This window comes from Periplaneta americana, chromosome 2 (genome assembly GCF_040183065.1).
Source record: "Periplaneta americana isolate PAMFEO1 chromosome 2, P.americana_PAMFEO1_priV1, whole genome shotgun sequence".
NCBI classification, from domain to species: domain Eukaryota; kingdom Metazoa; phylum Arthropoda; class Insecta; order Blattodea; family Blattidae; genus Periplaneta; species Periplaneta americana.
Genome location: NC_091118.1, coordinates 163,416,292 through 163,438,562, shown reverse-complemented (window position 1 = coordinate 163,438,562; position 22,271 = coordinate 163,416,292).

The following is a 22,271-nucleotide window of genomic DNA, read 5'->3' as shown; positions in this document are numbered from 1 at the left end:
GGATGCCTTATTGATGTCACTTATGTGCTTCAAACCTGTTTTCGGACAGTTGACTGAAATACAACAACTACAACGGGATAGAACAATTCAGTGATGCTACTATAACAAAAAGTAAAAATATGAATAACAAAAAAGGATATGGAATATTTAATATTTTACAAATTAAAGACATTACTGGTAATAATTGTGTAATGTGTATTTTGGTACGACTGTATTATAAACATTGAAAATTCATACCCTGTGTTTGATGCCAGTTTCAATTACTCATATAGAACACACTTATTTCCAAACATGTAATTATAATTCGATACTTAATTGAATTTATGGAGCATACGTAATAATAATTTTATTGTACGTATAAGAATAATAAATATTTCCCATCAGTAATCATCGTTTCCTACCCATTCGATATTTAACCATACTGAGATACTTATTTTGCAAGAACATACCACTATCTGGTTAAAAAATTCCTCGTTTACAGAAAAATACAGTGCAAACTTGGGTAATTTTCTATTGTAATAATATGTGTCCGTTTCCTTTCCGCTATATTTTTAAATCGACTATTTATATTTCTGAACGTATAATTTAAATCAGCGGTCATCAGCACAGTGCACCCTCGGGCTAGTCTCCCTCTCACCCGCAGATCTCTTATACACGTAGAACCAGCGTGCAACCGTGACTGCTGGCCGGGTGTGTTTCCTACCTCTCCCTTCTGCACAGGGTGCATATTTCGTTGCACCACTTACATATTACCCATTTCAGCGAGTACTGACGACCATTGATTTAAATGAATACCTCAAATACATTTTTTGCACGATCGTGTTTTTTGTTGTATTTACAGTTATTATTGTTAGGCCTTGAAAGTTAAAATTCCCGCTCAGAAACATTTTCGTAGGGAAATCATTCTTAATGACATATACTTATACGGAAATAGACCCATTTAAGTGCATTTATTGCTACATAGTTGCCCTTGCAGTGCACATTTGCGAAGGATTTGCTCTAAATCTTCAATGCAAAATGTATCCCAAATCTTTTCCTCGATGTTGTAAAAAACACTTCCCAACCTTGTATCGTAATATACTACTAAATTAATACAAAAGAGGAAGGATTTACAGTATGGAAAATTTTTGGTGCATTGAGAATAATGATAATGTGGCAGTCTAGTAAAAGACGAATACTGTTAAATTACTGTGATTTAACGTTATGTGTATTTTGGAGGGAAAAAAATAAAAGTAACTTCAAGAGAAAAGTGCATTCGTAAATTTGTACAAATTGCGTATCGTACTTTCAAATTACAAATAAAAACAATATAATGATTTTCATTAGGGGTGTTGAAAGAATTTTTTAGCTTACATGCTTTACAAGTTTAAAGATCGTCATGTGAGCATGAACACCCAATTTGTTATAATTTGAGGTATGGTTTCTTAGATTTAAAAAAAAATATATATATATATTATTTTTGCAGTTTTAAAAATTCCATAGGAAATGCAACGAAATACATTAAAATGCAAGAAGACCAAGACAAAATGTTACTTCAAATGTCATTACTTTGATAAGTGAAATTCTTAAGTGCAAGTGATACGTATATCAGTGTTCATTAATTAAAATGTTCTTCTGTTCTTTCAATGATATGTCACTTACAAGAATGTTAAATCAATTTGATCAGAATGTTATTTCTAATTTCTACGCAAAAAAATTCTATTATGCCTTGAAACAAAATACTTTGAAAGATTATACGAGACATCAGTGATATGCCTATTTATATTGGATCATTAACACTCTACAGCAGACGTCTCCAAAAGCGTACTCGCGAGTAAGCCCCTGGACGGAACCGAAGCCAGTACGTAATGCGCGCGCTCCTCCTCACCCATCTCCACCTGTACTGTACTCAATGTTTATGCGCAAACGAAGAGCAGTGGCGGACTGCCATTATCATTGTGTTGGTCGGAGTGTTCCACCGTTTCACAATGTCTTTTAATCATGAACGTAGTACATTCAAGGATGAAAGGGAAGAGAAATATATTTTCGTGTTAGTGGAAAGAATATGAAATGTTTAATTTGTTCGAAAAATCTTAAGAGTGTGTTAAAATTCAACATGTGAAAATAATTTATTTTGGGACGTCTGTATAACTGTTGGTTATATATAATAATAAGTATATTATGATACGTTTACGCTCAGCTTCGCAAAATATACTTACAGTTTTCGTTTAATTTTAGGTAAAATACATACAAATATTTTGATAAATTTGAAACAAGAAAATACAAACAGAAATCACACACGTATCCTCAGTCTTAAACAAAAAAAAAACTTCTTGCTAGCTATGTTCTAACTTGGAATACTGAAAAATCAATGAAGCCCTTTACAGAATGAGCATTTGTAAAATCGTGCATACAGAATGTCTTCTAGATGTAATGCGAAATGAATTATTCCAGTATTGAATATTCCCCAATCAAAAGTAGAAGCTTCCTAGTATGTCAAAATAATATACAAACGTATGATATTTCTTATCCTTTTGATGTTATTATTTGTAAACATAAGGGAGATCGTTGCTGCAATCCCTCACTGACCGCTCCCATTAGTTGAGGTATGAGTCTCTCCCCTTCTCTACAGCACACTGTGTTCGGCGGGCAGCATCGGGATCACGAATGACTATACGCGTTTTGGAGACCTCTGAACTAGACAATAATCGCTATCTTAATCAAAAAGTTGTATCTCATGATTAGTAAAAGCTTCGGTGTACACTGCTCCGCCGATTTAGTAGAATGCATTTGAGTCTAAAGAAAGCAGTAAAACAGTACAACGCGGTCTGTTGTGAAGAGAATCCAAGGCCCCGCATACCGGCAAGGCATCATGTCACAAAAAGTTCACGTCTCAATATTTTTGACAAAGTAAATATTCAACGCCTAAATGTTAAGAATATTGCTGGAGAGATTAAGATGATATTTATTTATTTAGTCATTCATTTAGCTATTTATTTATCTATCCATCTATTTATTTATTTATTTATTTTATTTTATATGTAGATATAATAATAATAATAATGATAATAATAATAATAATAATAATAATAATAATAATAATAATAATAATAATAATGATATATTCTAGGAAATAAAATTAATACATCAAATATTCATATGTATGAGGTCTCGCCCACCTCATTGAATATTACACGACTAATATGAATTAGTCTATTGTATTATTACTATTAAATACGAGAAAAATTCGTACCGGCACCGGGAATCGAACCCAGGACCTCTCAGCTCTGCGCGCTGAGCTCAGTTGGTAAGGGCGCTCAGCGCGCAGAGCTGAGAGGTCCTGGGTTCGATTCCCGGTGCCGGTACGAATTTTTCTCGTATTTAATAGTAATAATAAATTTCTATTAACGTTGTATCAGATTCACTTTTTATAATGAATTAACAATCTTAAATACCATTAGTGTAATATGTACCTAGTTGGTGATGTATGCAATGGAGGGGGGAAAGGAAATGGCCATTCTACCCCATTAACTTTTGGCTTAGTTGCCTCATGAGTGATGCCTTATCGGTATCACTTCCGAGGTTCAGACCTGTCTTTGGACTAAACAACAAATACTCATTCCCGTATTATCGATGTTTTCCTGTTCATAATATTCCTCGACTTTCATGCTCCGCCAAGACCAGACTACATAGGCTACATGGTTTTGGCTCTACCTAAACATGATGCTTGCCGATTGGAGGGGACTTGCTCGGCGTGTTATATCTAAGTACACGAGTGGCCATAATTCTGGAAACTTCTTGTTTTTGTACTGAATTATCATAACATCTGTATTTATTCACACATTAATATAATTTAAAATGTTACTCGTGACTGATTCGTTAATTTTGGGGTTGTAATAAAGATATTATGATTGTTATATCCTTAATATTTTAACAATAAATAATCACTGCTATGTAGGGAATTATGTTCTTGTCGTTTAAAATCTAAATATTTCGGATTTCGTTATGATTTTCTATTATTTACTGTAATAAAAATTGGTCCATTATTGATTTTAAGATTATTGTTGTTCAATAGGAACATTGTTGAGCACTGTTATTTTAACAATAAATAATCATTGCTATGTAGGGAATTATGTTCTTGTCGTTTAAAATCTAAGTATTTCAGATTTCATTATAATTTTCTATTATTTACTGTAATAAAAATGGGTCCATAGTTGATTTTAAGATTATTGTTGTTCAGTAGGAACATTGTTGAGCACTGTTAGAATAAGATCTGGCGTTTTTCAGTGTAAGTTTAGCGGGTAAAATTAACGAAATTTGTATTGCTGATATAGGAATTTAGCGGATCTCATTTTACATTGCTAATATAGCAATTTAGCAACTTCTGCACTGTTTCATAGCGGGTTTTTAAGAATAGGGTTGGCAATACTGATTATTAGTGTGATTTTGTCATTAGTCTGATTTAAGATTTTGTTCGGTGAACATCAGGTTCCTTTACCACAAACTTTATTGATAATTTTATCACAATGGCTCCACGAAAGGACTGGACACCTTCTAAACGAAGTAGGGCAATCACACTTCTAGAAGAACGCCAGACATTCAAGGAAATTGAAAGAAAACTTAGTAATGGTGCGGCAGTGTCTGGCGTCCAAACGGTATGGCAGAGGTATAAGGGAGAAGGGGAAACCCGGTGCCGACACATAGCCTACTCCTGTCGAATAGCACCAAGGGGGTCGCCAGGCTTGATGTCCCCATCTGACGGACGAATCACTATCAACAGTGACATATGCCTTCTCTTCATATGCACTGCGGAAAGATTTGGGATTTAACCCAGGCATATTGTGCACAATCTATTTGTGCACTGCCATCTCCTAGTCCCGAAGTAGAAATTTTACATGAAAATCTCTGACCCCGCTGGGTCGGCTGCTAGTCTGGAGGCAGACAGACGCGTTCAGAGCTAACTCTGCGGATAATTCTCAAGAAACAGAATGACGAAAATAAGTGCTGTATTTAAATAAAATGTTATCTTCATATAAGTAAAGGACTTCTGAAAGTCGCCAATACATTTATTAATAGAAAACATCAGAAAGTGATTTAAAAACAGTAGTCAGTCGAACTGAAATATATAATAGACCTACATAGGAAATCTGAGAAAAGAACAAAGGAACATATAGGCTAGTTTATTTTCGTTTGTTATCGACAAGCACTGCATCGGAACTCCAACTGTTTCAGTTCTTTGATCTTTGTTTCTCTCCGGATTTAAATCTTTTCATACACCTTTTTCTCTTTCGTTTACGCTTTGAATTTGCCTCTGTTTTATTATTTTCCTTTCTGCTTCTCAAACGAAGTACTTTTTTTATTATTTCCCTTGCTGGTATTGATTTACGACGACAATCGTTACTGATGACCTCCGCCCTCGGACATAAAGGGGAAAAGTAAATCACGAATGTCTAGCAACAGGGAGGCATTCGATTTGTGTTCTTGCACTTAATTGTTTTGTTGTGACAAAACAGCAGCTAATGAAGTGTTTATAATAGTTACGATTTTAGAACTATACATTAAATAGTAATACTTTTCTTCTTCCACCTCCTCATCCTACATTTGTTTTTCTTATTTTTAGTATTTATTTGTGGCTGTTGCTTCAATTTATGTCGTCGGAGATTCAGACTACAAGGCCCACTTCTCTCTCCAACGTTTTGGAGGTATTCGTTGATATCACTTTCATACAAGGCGATTTCTGTACCAATATAAGTTATTAACCTGCTACTCGGCATTCTGTTTATACCGACCATACTGTCTGAGCGTCAGCTCTGAAACCGTGCCGTATGAGGAAGTGGGGAGCGGGTAGACAAGATTAAGCAAGTATAGTACAATCTAACGGGTTCCACGCCGCATTCCTGCCGCGGTTTCAGAGTTAGCGCTCAGAGAGTACGTCTATTTAAGATGTATCGTACCAGGGCGGGTCAGAGCGCCAACTCGGTACTTTTTTCTGCAACCTGGGAGCGCTCAGCTTCTTTATTTTTACTTTTTAAAATAATAATTGCCTTACTTGCTTCTTACTCAACTTTGTATTTTGTAAGTATAGATTAGTAGTATGTATAATAACAGCCGAATTACTACTAACACTACCATTACCACTACATTACCACCACCACCACCACCACCACTACCACTACCACTACCACTACCACTACTACTACTACTACTACTACTACTACTACTACTACTACTACTACTACTACTAATAATAATAATAATAATAATAATAATAATAATAATAATAATAACAATATTAATGAAAATGATACACAATTTAACTGCGCACTTAACATACATACAACATCCCGCCCTCTTATTCAGCCCTTTGCCTGCGTGCTTAAACCTAAATACAGTTACAATATACCCTACTCTTTTCTTACACACTCTTTCTCAAACAGTTTTCTTTAGTCGGGCGTAATTCTGGAAATTTTTGTTGATCAGTTTATTTTCATTAGTCCATTGAAGACAATCTGTGCGACTATGATTTTGATTACAATAAGTGTTAAACGGAAAACTTTTGTTCTGATAATATGTTACTCGTCTTGAAAATGTGATTATTCATTGTAAAGATTCACATCCAGGAGCTATAAAAATACTTACTTATCCACAAATTAAGTACATACGGATACAGTTAATGTCTTTGACGTACTAGACAATGGGATAATACTGTAATTCAATAATAAAATTATAATAGATAACTCGCCAAATTCACAGTCGTAAATACACAGTTTACACGCTGTTCCTTGAAGAGCGTCTTGTCGCGGTTTATCCTAAAATAATAATAATAATAATAATAATCTTATCACGATGCACCTTGGTACTATTTTATTTAAGATTACACCTCTGTATGTAACTCAGTCCATTTGCAAATACAATTTTGTGTGCAGTGGCAGGACCCTTAACTTACCGTTATTCGCCCCGACTCTACGAGCGGGCTCATAGATTTCTCAAATGCCGAGAAGCGTAGACCATTAAGGCTGGTTCACAATAAACCGGAAACGAGAACCAGAATCAGAACGAGACCGGAAAAAAATGTTAAAATGTAGGCTATATATTTAAATGTGAGCATTCACAATAAAAGAGAAGCTTGCCGGAGCCCGGGAACGGAAACGTAAGGTTGCCCAAGTTTCAAATTTGCCGTTCTCGTGCGTCCATGACATAATTTCTTCTTCATGCATCGTTTCTAACTAACTCGGAAATTCAGTAGAATCACTTTCAATATATGCTACGTGTATATGTGACGTGAATTGCATTCTTAAATATTCTGTGTCAAATTCTGAAGTTGGTTAATCTGTGTTTGTGTTGGCTGGTTTGTTCTCATGAGAGAACCCCATTGGTCAATTATACACATATACCATCAGAATGAGTAATATTGACTTTACATATCGTTATTGACATACATGTCGATATGCGTAGCCGTTTCGTTTCTCGGTGTATTGTAAATCAAAAATAGTTTCGGTTTATTGTGAATCAAAAATATTCTCGGTTTATTGTGAATCAAAAATATTCACTTTCACGTCCTCCGTTTCCAATTCTCGTTCTGGTTCTCGTTGCCGGTTTATTGTGAACCAACCTTTAGGCTTACTTCGCCAGAGACACCTTCAGCATCGACTTCTTCTAGCCGCGGCAGCAACTTCAGAATCTTCCTTCCAATAGTGCTTTAGAACAACTCTAATCTCAAACTTTTTTGTCGGCCTCAGTAGCGTAGTCGGTATAGCGCTGGGCTTCTGTGCTCGAGGTTGCGTGTTCGATCCCGGTCCAGGTCGATGGCATTCAAGTATGTCTAAATGCGACAGACTCATATCAGTAGATTTACTGGCATGTAAAACAACTCCTGCGGGACAAAATTCCGGTACACCGGAGACGCTGATATAATCTCTGTTGTTGCGAGCGTCGTTAAAAAAAACATAATTTTTTTAATCTCAAACTTTATCATCTTCGATGAAAGAGTAATGGAACGGAGTCATCGTATGATGACGCAGAATATCTGCATGGAAATATCATATGTACTACGGTACATTAAAATAATATATATTTATCATCTTCATTTTATATTCTTTGTGCTAAAATTGACGACTGTTATATGCTCACAATACATAATAAGTTGTATTTCCTTATAAATACTTGTTTGTAAAATGCTAAATCTGAGAACGCTTATAAGGGAAATGTGTATTAGCTAACGTCAGCCTTGCACTATATCATTCCACGTCTCTGTAATGAGATAGCGACAAGAGGAGTGATATATTCTTAAGTGACGTGTGGGTTTTGGAGCTCTTATAACCAGTTTCTACGAGGTCACTGTAGAATCTTACTAGTTATACAGCTGTATAGAACATATTTCAAGAGGAAGGAACAGGCTACAAACTCACATTTTGGCGTTAAAGAAAAAGAAGAACGGTATAAATCCCATTCTTGTTTCACTTTAGTACAGTGATGGGCAGATTGCTGCACTGTGAATGGCTGAAACGGCATATTTAATTCCCGCAGAACCGGTTCTCAGCCGAAGCGGTACCATAAAACGTGCGAATGGATTAAAGATAAGCGAGTTGTTTCAGTGGTGCAAAGAAAGTGAAATAAATCACGTAAGTTTATCATTACTTACTTACTTACTTACAAATGGCTTTTAAGTAACCCGAAGGTTCATTGCCGCCCTCACATAAGCCCACCATCGGTCCCTATCTCGTGCAAGATTAATACAGTCTCTATCATCATATCCCACCTCCCTCAAATCCATTTTAATATTATCCTCCCATCTACGTCTCGGCCTCCCCAAAGGTCTCTTTCCCTCCGGTCTCCCAACTAACACTATATGCATTTCTGGATTCGCCCATACGTGCTACATGCCCTGCCCATCTCAAACGTCTGGATTTAATGTTCCTAATCATGTAAGGTGAAGAATACGATGCGTGCAGTTCTGCGTTGTGTGACTTTCTCCATTCTCCTGTAACTTCATCCCGCTTAGCCCCAAATATTTTCCTAAGCACCTTATTCTCAAACACCCTTAACCTATGTTCCTCTCTCAGAGTGAGAGTCTAAGTTTCACAACCATACAGAACAACCGGTAATATAACTGTTTTATAAATTCTAACTTTCAGATTTTTTGACAGCAGACTAGATGATAAAAGCTTCTCAACCGAATAATAACACGCATTCCCCATATTTATTCTGCGTTTAATTTCCTCCCGAGTGTCATTTATATTTGTTACTGTTGCTCCAAGATATTTGAAATTTTCCACCCCTTCGAAGGATAAATCTCCAATTTTATCATTACCAAGATCATTCAGAAGGCCTTCATGGTCCAATCTTACTACATCTCCATACTGAATAATATGGCATGTTTTATAAGAAACGTAAAAAATTATATATTACAGTTATATGAACACTAATAAATATAATATAATTATTAAAAAATTAGTAAAAGTCAGGCATGTTTCGGAGATGCTTCTCTATCCTCAGTGACTTTACCACGACGGCTGGTTCAGGTGATCGAACCGCGTTGTTGCTTGGCTTAAAGGAGACTGACCATTTTTTTTAAAGGAGACTGAGATGGGGGAAAGAATAGAAATTACGTTGACTGATACTACGTTAATCTTTTTCTATTAAAATCGGAAGTAATATAAAGATCAAAGAGAATTTTTTTTTTCGTAGATTGCTTTTTCATTTAAATTATGAGAGTTAATGAATTTATCTTTGTATATTTCAATAGATTCCAAAATATTGAGCAATTTACCATTCCTTTTAGTATGTAAGATTTCCATATCTGAGTTAATGTCTGTAAAATAATGTTGGTTATTGTACAGGGACATCATTTTATTTTTACTAACATTTTTAATATTAACCTGTCTAGACCTTTAGAGAACCGGAAACACCGCTTGCTCCCCCCTCCAAGACTGGAGTTCGATGACACTGGCGTAAAACACAAATCACTCTACTAGGTATAGGAAGGAAGAAAAGTAGTTCATTCATTTACGTAAACTAGGAAATATCACGATTTTGAGTTTGATAATTTTCATTAGGTTTTTCTTTAATCAAAGCACAGTACTGTATTAAGAATAAGTGTTTTTACTCACGAAGTGAGTTATCCATGCGAACGTATTCATTATGCAGTGTATATTATACTGTCTACAGCACATTAGCGTACAATATAGAGAAAGAAGTTAAATTGAAAAATAATCATAATATGAATATTTAAACACAATTTTGAAAATGGTGGCCGTTCATTTCGATACAGGCTTCAGTTCTTTTGTGCATATTATCGCACTATAGACTATTGCATCTAATTCCAATTGCCAGTTTCGTCCTTCGTACTAGTAACTCATGTTGAGATAATTCTGTACCTACTCTACGTACTGTAAATTCAATCTTCACTTCTGCCCGACCCGAAAATATAAAATTACTCAGACATGCTATCTACTGTCCGTCCAAGTGGTTATGCCGCAGGATTGTAGAAAGGGAGGAAATCACGTGACAGTTAATTACTTAACGAGGCCCTTTTATTTAAGTTAAATTAAACAGCTGTATAATATTACGTAAACTTCCAATTCCTAAGAGAAATTAATGTTTTCAGAAAAGAGCTAAGGCAGCCCAGCTATTACAGAGGGGCGAGCAGAAGCAGGTGGGGGAAATCGGGTTGCGACGTAGGCAAACGGACAGTAGCCTACCTGTGCGAAAATATGATTCAATATTGAAAGCTCTTTCGTCACTGGAAAACGCGAACATATTTCTGGAACGTACTATACTCAGTAACTCAGTACTGCTTACTATCTGCGGTCTTGGTTCTGTGTGGACTTGGAACTTCCTTAGTAGAAGGGGTGGGAGTGAAGTACATTCAAAAACTCAGGTACAATAAAAATTGAAGTAAAAATAAAATGATGTCCCTGTATATGTGTTCACTGAAAGCAGAATGAGAAATTTCATGGGATATATTTCTATGTTCTTTGTATCTTACAGTATATTGAAATTTTGGCCCGTTTGACCTCTATATGTAGCGTTACATTCTGGAAACTGGCAATTTAATTTATATACACCTGAGGAACTGAATTTATCAAAATTACTAGTATGAAATTTATTGAACAAAATTTTACCGATGGAGTTATTTGTTTTGTAAGCAATATTGAAATTGAGTTTTTTAAAGAGAGAGGTAATATTGTAGACATATTGATTTGAATAAACGAAGCTGATATAATCTTTTTGTTCTTTATTATTTTTATAAACGTGTGAAAGTTTCCTTTAAGCCAAGCAACAACGCGGTTCGATCACCTGAAGCAGCCGTCGTGGTAAAGTCACTGAGAATGGAGAAGCATCTCCGAAACATGTCTGACTTTTACTAATTTTTTAATAATTATATTATATTTATTAGTGTTCATATAACTGTAATATATAATTTTTTACGTTTCTTATTAAATCTATGAACACTGTATAATTGGCCCAACATGTGTGGTTTATCTTTGAATATGGCATGTTGCATTGTTTTCCACAAACTAGACACTATACCTTAGTTTTTACCTCTGGAAATAAATAATCACTTTCACACTGAGAATTAAATTGGAGCTCTGAGCGTCGTCTAACATCACTCTATTAGCCATAATGTAACAGATTCACAAAAGCTGTATATAGGCTACAGTAAGTACGTATTTTGTTTCGCTTTAAAAGCGCGACGGTCAATGCCTTTCGATCATTCACTTTAACGAGAGAAGAAAGTCTTTAATATTTTAAAAATCTCTGTAACGTTTGCTCGTTACTAACGTTTCAGATCTACCTAAAACTCAATAAATAACAAGTGAATTTGTAGATAAAGTCATTTTTTGTATCTATAATTTATTGTAATTGAATCACAAATTAAAAATGTATGCAAATGTGCTTTTTGCTTAACGATAATCGATTATTTATGCTAAAGTGGAGGCAAGAGAGCCTTGGAAAGGCGACAGTAGACGATGAGACTAACTTTCATGGCTCTCATATAGTACTTGACCTGGCTATAAGCTTCAGATCGAATACAAGCCTGAAAGCGTTTCTGATCAACAGGACATTTAGAGCCGCCGACTTTTAGTTCGCCTATCCATGTCATTTGATTTGATTAAATATTGATAGACAGTGATGGTGAAATTAGGAATTGCGAATTGATGAGGGCTCGCTATGTTCTGGAATTCACCTCAAGGGACTGCGGGGCTATCAAGCACCTCAATTGGACGCTTGGTGTAGGATTCACTTCAAAGCGAAGGTGCGGCGTAGCGTAAATCAAGAGGGCAGCGAAACCACAAACAGCCATCGCCTCGTGGCTGAAACCAGGTACTGTGGCTAGAGGTGAGACAAGTTACACTAGTATATTACGGATTACGTTATTAAATGGAATGGGGAGGTAAGAAGGGTGAAGAGTGAAAGGGGAAATTGTTGATAAAGAAGATGGATAGAAAGGAATGAAGAATAAGGAAAGAGATAGACAGAAATAATAAAAAGAAGAGGGAAAGAAATCATTAAGTGGAAATAATAAAGAGAAGAAACAAGAAATGGATTTCTTTAAAAACGGAAGCTTCGATGGCAATAATTTTTCAAGGATTAATGCAAAGTTTATTGATAATTCAGAGTGAATCATGGTTGTTGACGTTGTTTGTGATTTTACAAGCTGAATCGTAAGTAATATCATTAATTTCAGCGGGTTATTCTTTGAGATAATTCAAACAAAAATGTTTAATATAATTCTGCTCGCTTTTGCTTCCTTTTTGGGATAAAAATTGTTTTATATGAAACATTTCGCAGCGTGTTTTGGGAAAGTCATGATTGAATTCTCCATATGCTCAGTCAATTTAAGAGAACAGTGTATTATGATAATAAATTATTGAAAGAATTTTAATTTTGTCCTTTAAATGTACAGAACAAATGTAACATTTCATTCTGCAAAGGAATTTTACAAATTTACATTTGTTTGCATTAAATTTCTGCACATTTGAAGGACAAAACTAAAATTCTAAATTCTTTCAATCATCTATTATCATAATGCACTGCTCTCTTAAATTGACTGAGCATATTGGGAATTCAGCCAATTTGTTTTCCCAAAACACGCTGTGAAATGTTTCATATAAAACAATTTTTATCTCGAAAAGGAAGTAAAAACGAACAGAATTGTATTCAACTTTTTTGTTTGAAATATCACAAAGAATAACCCCCTGAAATTAAAGACATTACTTACGGTTCACTTTGTTCATTCATTCATTCATTTATTTTATTCCATAGATCTTACATAAGCAATGAAGCTTTAAGATGTGGAACATGTCAACATTTTACAATATTACAATTACAATTTTTACAAATTTACAATTTAGTAATTTTCTACAATTTTTACAATTTTGTACAATTTTTTTTTTACATTTTGGCGAGATGTAGTGAGATGAGATGAGGTCCGAGGATTCGCCAAAATATTACCCGGCATTTGCCTTTTCGGTGGTGGAAACCTCGGAAAAACCCAACCAGGTAATCAAATCAAAGGGGGTAATCAAATCAAAGGGGTTGATGCCAAGGACTCGCCATAGACCATCCGGCTTCAGTCCCACGGCTGGGGAAAACCTCCGAAGAAACCAAAGTCCAAAGGGGGATCCAACCCAAGCCCGAACGCAGCTCCGGATCAGCAGCCCAGCGAGTCTGCCGACTGAGCTACATCGATGGCTCTACTAAAAGTATACAATACATAGCCAATCAGATTATTAAATTTACAAACGCAAACGATCATTCATAAGTTGAGCTATATTATAATACAAAACAATTTAATTAAATTTAAGGCATAAACATTTCAACCAGTTGTGATATACAGAAATTGATAATACATATCATGCAAACTACTTCAAATTACAAACACAAACAATATATCAGTAGAGCTATATAGATTACTATTCAATTTAAAGCATATACAATTCATCGGCCAAAACTATACAAATATATACAATACAAAGTAGCATACTTTCATTAAGCTATACAAATTTGTGCAATTAATATCAAGTATTGTATATTGAATGTATCAATGTTTAATGACTGTTCGTTTCCTTTAATAAATAATACAGATATGTTACAGTAGTCCAACTTAATCTCCAGCTGAGGTCTCCTTCATAACACATTATAGTAAATGTGAATATTATTTTGCATGTACTCTGTCTTCGAAATTCTTTGCATGAAGCACAGAAACTCCCGTATGTTCCATGACTAATAGCCGGAGGCGCAGTGTGTTGTTTATACAGTTGTTGCATCTGCTGGATGTTCATGTGGCGACAGATGTACGTTGCGTTGTTATTTTAAGGTTTCCCGCTGATTTTAGACTAGCGGGGAACAAGCCGCAGTGGAGTGCTGGAGCTGCGGAAATAAAAAAGTTACATCATAATGGAGTACGGTGTGCGTAAATTTATGACGTCTCTCGAAGTTGAAGGCAAACTTACGCTTCCAGTTAGGTATATAGAATGCTCTCCTTTCCATTTCTTACTTTATAAATTGCCACCTTAAACATGCAAAGTTAGGTTTTCATTCACTCCTCTACGTGGTGTTCATTTTCTTAAAAGCATACGCATTTCTGGATACTGAATACATAACCGAGCAGGAAAGTTTCATCATACTTACAATAAAATTTAAAAATATACTTCTTGTGTTTATTTACGCGCAGAAGGAAAAGTAGTAGCTAATGGTGAATAAATTTGTTACTATTTAGCTTAAAAATGAGCATCTATTATCCGGAATTTCATGCTCTTAAACATAGGCTACTAAATACGCAGTATGTCAATAAATATGTACTTATGGAATTTAATGATTTGCCTTTCTGTTATTACGAAATACTCTTATGTAATGATAGTGTTTTGTCATGATTTAATATAGCCCGACTATATGTAACCAAAAGAGATTAAAATTTTATGTATTATGTATTTTTTATTATGCTATAGGCCGCGCCACCGTTTTTGGCATGTGAAATAAGTAATACGAACTTTAAGTGCGAGTGTCTTACATTTGTAGCAGAGTATGGGCAATAAAGCTGGCAATTGTGATTGGCAGATTGTTGATGTACCGTTCTCAGCTGCAGTGGCAACAGAAACTCACTGACTGGACACTGTACTCAAGGACACACCGCAGGAACGCTAGCGTAAGGAAAGTTAAGTGCGAGTATCTTACTTTTGCCTCAGTCTGGGCAGCAAGACTGACAACTGTGGTTGTCAGATTCCTGACGTGACGTGTATAGGAGGTGGTACCATTCTCAGCTACACTATCAACAGATGTTCGCAGACTGTGCATTGTACTCAAGGAGACGTGCCAGAAACGCTGGCGTCAGCAATACCAAAGTTTCTTTTTATAACTTACTACTACCAAGGTATATAATACAATTACCCCCATCAAAATCGTATACCAATCCTTAAGTATTTGGAATATTTAACTATGTATATATTATTGGCAGTGGACCTCAGAAAACGTAAAACAATTTCCCTTTTTTTAAAAAATACAAGGTGATTCAAAAGTCCTATTCAATTTTGTTGAAAACCAACCAAAATTAATTAATTTCAAATGTGTTACTGGTGCCGCTATGAGAAAGCATATCAGTAAAGTTAAACTTGCATCCTTTCCATTTCAAGAAAATCTCCTCAATGCTTTGACATGGTAGAAAACAAATTTACAAACAATGAAAGTCACAGTACTGTAAAATAAATTAGAAATAATTTCTGTTACTTACTTAGCCTACTGGCTTTTAAGGAACCCGGAGGTTCATTGCCGCCCTCACATAAGCCCGCCATCGGTCCCTATCCTGTGCAAGATTAATTCACTATCATCATATCCCACCTCCCTCAAATCCATTTTAACATTATCCTCCCATCTACGTCTCGGCCTCCCCAAAGGTCTTTTTCCCTCCGACCTCCCAACTATATGCATTTCTGGATTCGCCCATAGGTGCTACATGCCCTGCCCATCTCAAACGTCTGGATTTAATGTTCCTAATTATGTCAGGTGAAGAATACAATGCGTGCTGTTCTGCGTTGTGTAACTTTCTCCATTCTCCTGTAACTTCATCCCTCTTAGCCCCAAATATTTTCCTAAGAACCTTATTCTCAAACACCCTTAATCTTTGTTCCTCTCTCAAAGTGAGAATCCAAGTCTCACAATCAGACAGAACAACCGGTAATATAACTGTTTTGGCATAAAAATTAATAATTTAATAATTTAATTATTTAATCTGGCAGAGCTAAGGCCAGTAGGCCTTCTCTTCCGTCCAGCCAGACTCTAATTCGAATTGATATATATAACCATTAAACATTGAGAAACATGAAACAGCTATTATTGTTAACAAGAATTGTACGAAAAATATTTCGTTAGCCTATTCTTAAATTGGTTTGATTTCTGACAGTCCCTGACATTACTCGGTAGGGAATTCCAAAGCCGATTGAATCAAGAAAAGTAAATTTGCGGAAAAAAGGATTTGAACGTAAAATGAATATTTATGTAATACATACCTATTGAAATTCTCCTCATCTAGTAACTTCAGGGAAGCAACTTTAAAACAAAAAGTTACGTAATTAGAAATATGTAAAAATAATAATTTTGACAGGTCTTTAAATGCCACGCCCCCTTACAGCCTTAATTACAAGTAAATTAATCATATTTGTAATCAAAATTGAACTAAATCAATTTCGGATATGAAAATATACATTCATGACACAATACGAAATAATAATTCAACATTAGTAGAACCTAAATGTTTCACATTTGCTGGTCTAAAGCATAGCATTAATTTTGGCCCTCGTTTGTATAATTCTTTAGCTAAATTACACCCAGAACTTCTAACATGTAACCCACTAAAATATAACAAGAAAATTAGAAACGTGTTGATGTCTTCAATTTGATTAAATAAATTTATAGCCCATGTGCATGAATTAATCAGCCTATATTATATTTGTATTCTATAATTTTGGAATCTATAATTTTGGAATTTATATTTTTTTTATAAATTGTCCTACTTTATTCACGTACGATATTATTCTTCTCTGTGTTAATATTATATTATATAAATTCATTGTCGCTGTTATTTTAATTTTTATTTCCTATTTTATTTTATTTCATTTTCTATATTCCTCTTATATTAATATAGACCTATTATATTATATAATTTCACTATAGATGTAGTTTTAATTTTAGTTCCTATTTTATTTTACTTTGTATATTCTCTTATATGCTTATTAATAATATATCTGAACTGCGACCGAACACGAGCGCTGCTCATTCGGTCCTCAAATTTTGTTAATATTACTGTATCTCCTTTTTTATATTGATTGTATTATTTTATTTCTATTTCTATAGTTGTAATTATATTCTTTATTCTGTATATTTAAATTTAAATAAATAATAAATAAATAAATTAATTAATTAATCGAACTAGTTTAAAAAAAGTGAAATAGTCAACGACTAGTGATTTGGTCAACATATTATCCTATTTGAACTCAGGGTCCACGAAGCAGAAAGTCGACGAGCTAGATGTTCTGCTAGTTGAAGCTGTGCTATAGAAATTAATTAAAGAAACGGATTAGCACTCACTGTCAGCAAATGCTGTGAACAGAGCGAGTGGGAACATCATGATAATCGCGCCCGGTTCCTGGCAGAAGCCGATTAGAATTTCACTTGAAAATGGAGGGGGGGGGGGGATTGTGTATGAGTCTCTTGAATGGCGTCAATCATGAATGACACAAACATGTCCAACGAAATACGCATGACATTCCATTCAGGCTCCCACGTTGCTATTGACGCAGCTTAATTAGGGACAACATTGGAATTAGTTGTCAGCAGAGGTTAACCTATTCTCTGTGGTTGTCATGCGTATAGAGAGGTGTGGTGTATGAAAGCAGATTACATTGTGAACTTTAAGCTTCCAAATTTTCTACTACATACATTATTATAGCTAATTATTTTACATAAATATTTTGGCGTATCGGATTTCCATGCCGGAGAGTGAAATTCTAATACGAGAGAGCTCAAGTGGTTTGGGTGTAGATTTTCCACTGTTAACAAGTGGAGATCGGCGTAGAGGAACGTACTGTTTTAAATGAAATCGATACCAAGTTGTAAGGCACATAGTATAGGCTAAGCAGCAGTTTTTCTGCAATATGGTTTAACGGTACCATCGTCAGGTTTCTTGGCTGCATACCTATTGGTTGTGAATTTCTTCCATAAGTGGACCAACCGAGTGGATAAGGTTATAATTCGTGGGATTTTAGGATATAATGTCCCCTCTCATTTCTACTTTAAGCCATCGGCGTAGCTCAGCCGCATTCCACTACTGATCCGCAGTTGCTTAGAGGCGAGGTTTCGTTCTCACTTGGGTTAACTCTTGCGGTGGCTGAGTGGTCAGACCTCCGGCCTGTCAAGCAGGCGACCCAGGTTCGAGTCGCGGTCAGGTCTGGGATTTTTCATTGAAAAATCCATAGTGACACTTGTGGTGGACAAGGTCGCAGTTGGGGTTTTTCTCGGGGTTTTCCCGTTTTTCCCCATATTAGGCATTTACATAATTCCGTCACAATTTCTCCATTTCGTTATCATTCCACAGCATTCCCCGATCGCTGGCTGGCGACGCACGGAGGTTCTGGCCTAGGGACGACTGAGGTTGCCTGCTCGAAACCGAGTACGCAGCGAACCTTAGTGAAGTCAGCCGGTGTGGGTCTGGGAATGCGTCACTAGTGTTAGCGCAATAGATCTTAACAGGTCGCAGTGCTGGGCCATAGTGCCCCCCCCTCCGTAAATTCCACTCCACTCCATTCCATTCCTACTCTTAGTAAAGAATGCCTTGTTATTATAGTATTAGCATAGCCATAACAGGTTTTGTTCGTGTCAGTGAACCACTGATTTTGTGTGTAATCCGGTAAACCAAAGAAGTTCAGTCTTCTTATTTGGGTGAATATTAAATTATATCATTCATATAATGTATCTCGAATAGTAGTACAAGGAAATGAACTATAAAAATTAATACATAATTTATAACGTGAAAAAGGAACTGAATTTATGTGAAACGCGTAAAATTAATAACGAAAAAGTTATGTCAATTCAACTTATTTTCATACTACCAGGAAATATGGATGTAGGCCTAAATTGTTTTCTATCGCGGTACTGGTAGACATGCATTATGAGATGTATGTAAAATCGTCGATTAAAGTATAACTTTCAAATGAAGGGTTCAGAACCATAGTGGGCCAAGCGCCATTTACTAAAAACCGCAGAAAACAAGGGTTAAAATGAAGTATTACCATAATTCAATGGAAACATATAGCAAGCAACATAAAGTATACACATTAAAACTAAATAATAGCCTATATCATTTTTCATTAAACTATTACATTCACTTAACTTTAACCCTTGCTTTCTACGTTTTTAATAAATGGCGCTTGGCCCACTATGGCTCTGAACCCTTCAAATAATGTATATTTGATATGGGCTATACATATAAGTCCGGAATATAGTTATCAGTTCACTGTTATCGTAAAAATCACTATCGTAAATGCATCAGTTATCAGGTTACGCCCGTAATCGGTCGCCAGCATCAACATTAATCATCGTTATCATAATTCAACATCAAACTACCACCAATCTTCTTTAATGACTGATTCCTTTCAATAGATTCATCATACTTTTTTTTAGAATGATGAGTCTACATTAATCACAAGAATATGGATAACATGAACACGTTGCAATGTTACCATACAAAGAAATTAAATACAGAAAAAGTCATAAATACACGCAATAATCCATATTCACCAAGCTTCAATAATACACCAGCTAAAATTATTGCATCTGAAACCGGAGCTCCGACATCAGCTTCAGGTAAACACTAGAGTCCCGCGTTTGGTTACTTTGAACACAAGTTAGGTGTACAACGATCATACTAGCTTCGTACTGAATGCAAGTTGCAAGTCAACAGTTCACGCTTCAGTGAACTAAGCAGTCTTCCCACATGCACCGGTACTATGTCTATATCTCCCTATTCGTGTACCTGTGTGTATCAGTCGGTGAACAACAAGAATGTCACTTGTATTTAATAACAACAACGAAGTATGTTTTAAAGACAGCTTATATGTGATACAAAAGAAATTTTCTGCTTGGAACAGACGAAATAAAAAAAAATCAGGAGCCAGTCCCTTTATTTTCAGGAGCAACCACATTTCGTCCAGACATGCAATGAGGAAACTATTCTAGCTAAGATGAAGATGCATTCACTGAAATATATTAAACAATATTAAATATCTACAGAATACAAATACTCGCTCTCAGAGACGCTCTGAAACAATGTAGGGCAGTACCTTGAGATGCGTAACACTGCAAGAATGATGGATGTCACTTTCTTGTCGAAAATTAACCAAGACTGCCAATGCATAGCTTAAGACATATAGAATGTACATAGAGAGTTCCTATGGCACTAACACTGATAGTCATTGTCCAATAATGATCGGAAAATCACAGTTAAGCTTTGAGCGCTAAGTATTTCAAACTTTCAATTGCTTCTTCTGCAAAATTTATTCCAAATGACATCCATCATTCTTGCAGTGGACTCTTCAAATGTAAAGATATTAATTTAAAAAGCACATTCAAATTTTTGTTCTTACAACCGCTTTTGTTAACATTATGTTAGTCGTAATGATATAAGGGAAGTCGAAGTCTTAAAAAATTTTGAACTCGATAAACAATTCCGGCGTTATATACAATTTTCAGTCGCCAAGGCTACCTGGTGCCCGGAATTGTCTACCCTTGATTTTTACAATAGGCTAAGTGAAGCGCATCTAGATACTTTAGATCTAATTAAAGTTTGGAATTAATAAATAAAAAATATAAATTTCAGCAAAAAATGAAAATAAAATACATTATGAGTGTGTGCTTCAAAAATCTCTACAAATTACAATCAATGGCTCTAAAAATTTTAATTGTTTCAAATTAAACATTTTTCCTTCTTTCTGATAAAATACATTCCTAATGACGTGCTCGTTACCAAATTCTTCTATTGGAGCACTCATTTCCAACCGCCTAGCTTCGTTTTGTTTTGGTATGATCACTGAAAGCAGACCTGAACTTCAGTAGCGTTGGATGCCGCCTATCTATATTCCATAAATATCTACACTGTTGCGGGTTGCTTCGAGGCTTTAAGTAACCAAACACAGGTTTCAAGTAATCAAAAATGAACTAAAAATGTTGTAAAGTTGACACATACTTTCTCATGGTATATTTCACGTGTTTTACAACAATATATTTCCGTTATGTTGTGAATGATATTACTGTTCATAGTTTATGTTCTTGAACTATTTAATTATTTAAAATGTAACATAGATTGAGACTTTTATACATTTTCTCAACATATGTAAATAGCCTGCTCGTAGATACAGATATTGTACATATGTCATAGTGTCTATAAATAATTCCCTTCAGTATTAAGGTAATGGTACCAAAGGTGTACTAGTCTGTAGATACCAACTGGGAAGAAGCTTACTGGTTGCTGTTAACAACACAATTTTCACCTCATCTTTCACTTCCTGATAGGAGTTGAACCGACGTTCCTTCAAATACATCTTCATTGATTCAAAGATATGAAAGTCACAGGGTGACAAGTTGGCACTGTAAGGAGATTGTTCTAGTGTCTTCCATCTGAATTGTAGTAGGGTTGTGACTATGACTTTCGAAAACATGCAGCCTAGTTCTGTCATGAATAATAACTCCCAGAGATAACTTTCCGCGACACTACGTTGTGACGGCTGTTTGAAGAGCATGTAAAGACTCACAGTAATGGGTAGCATTGATGACGTCACCTAATTTCAGCCAGTCCAGCAGCAGGAGACTCTGCTCGTCAACAAACACTGTCAATAAGAACTTTCCACTTTTGGGAGCGGAAGGAGCTTTTTTTAGATCTGGGTGATACTGTATGTCGCCGTTTCATACATGGCAGTGCACTATATCAACCTGTACAGTGGCGCTATGATCTCCCACAGTGTTGCCAAGCCAATCTGTGTTTCATATAAAGGCACAAGACACTATTCAACGGACGTAAATAACTTGGCATTATTTATAATTCGAAAGGAAGACAATTTTATTGACTTCATTTAGATGCTGTATGATTTAAGTAGATACATGTAATTTTATTTTGAGTGAAATTAATCCTGCGTAGTATATTGTAGTCATCTGATATGCTATTTTTCTATTTTATAGAACTCGCTCGGTATTCAAAAGTGGTTCACTTACACGTAAGCAATGTGTTTGACAGGTAATCTAAT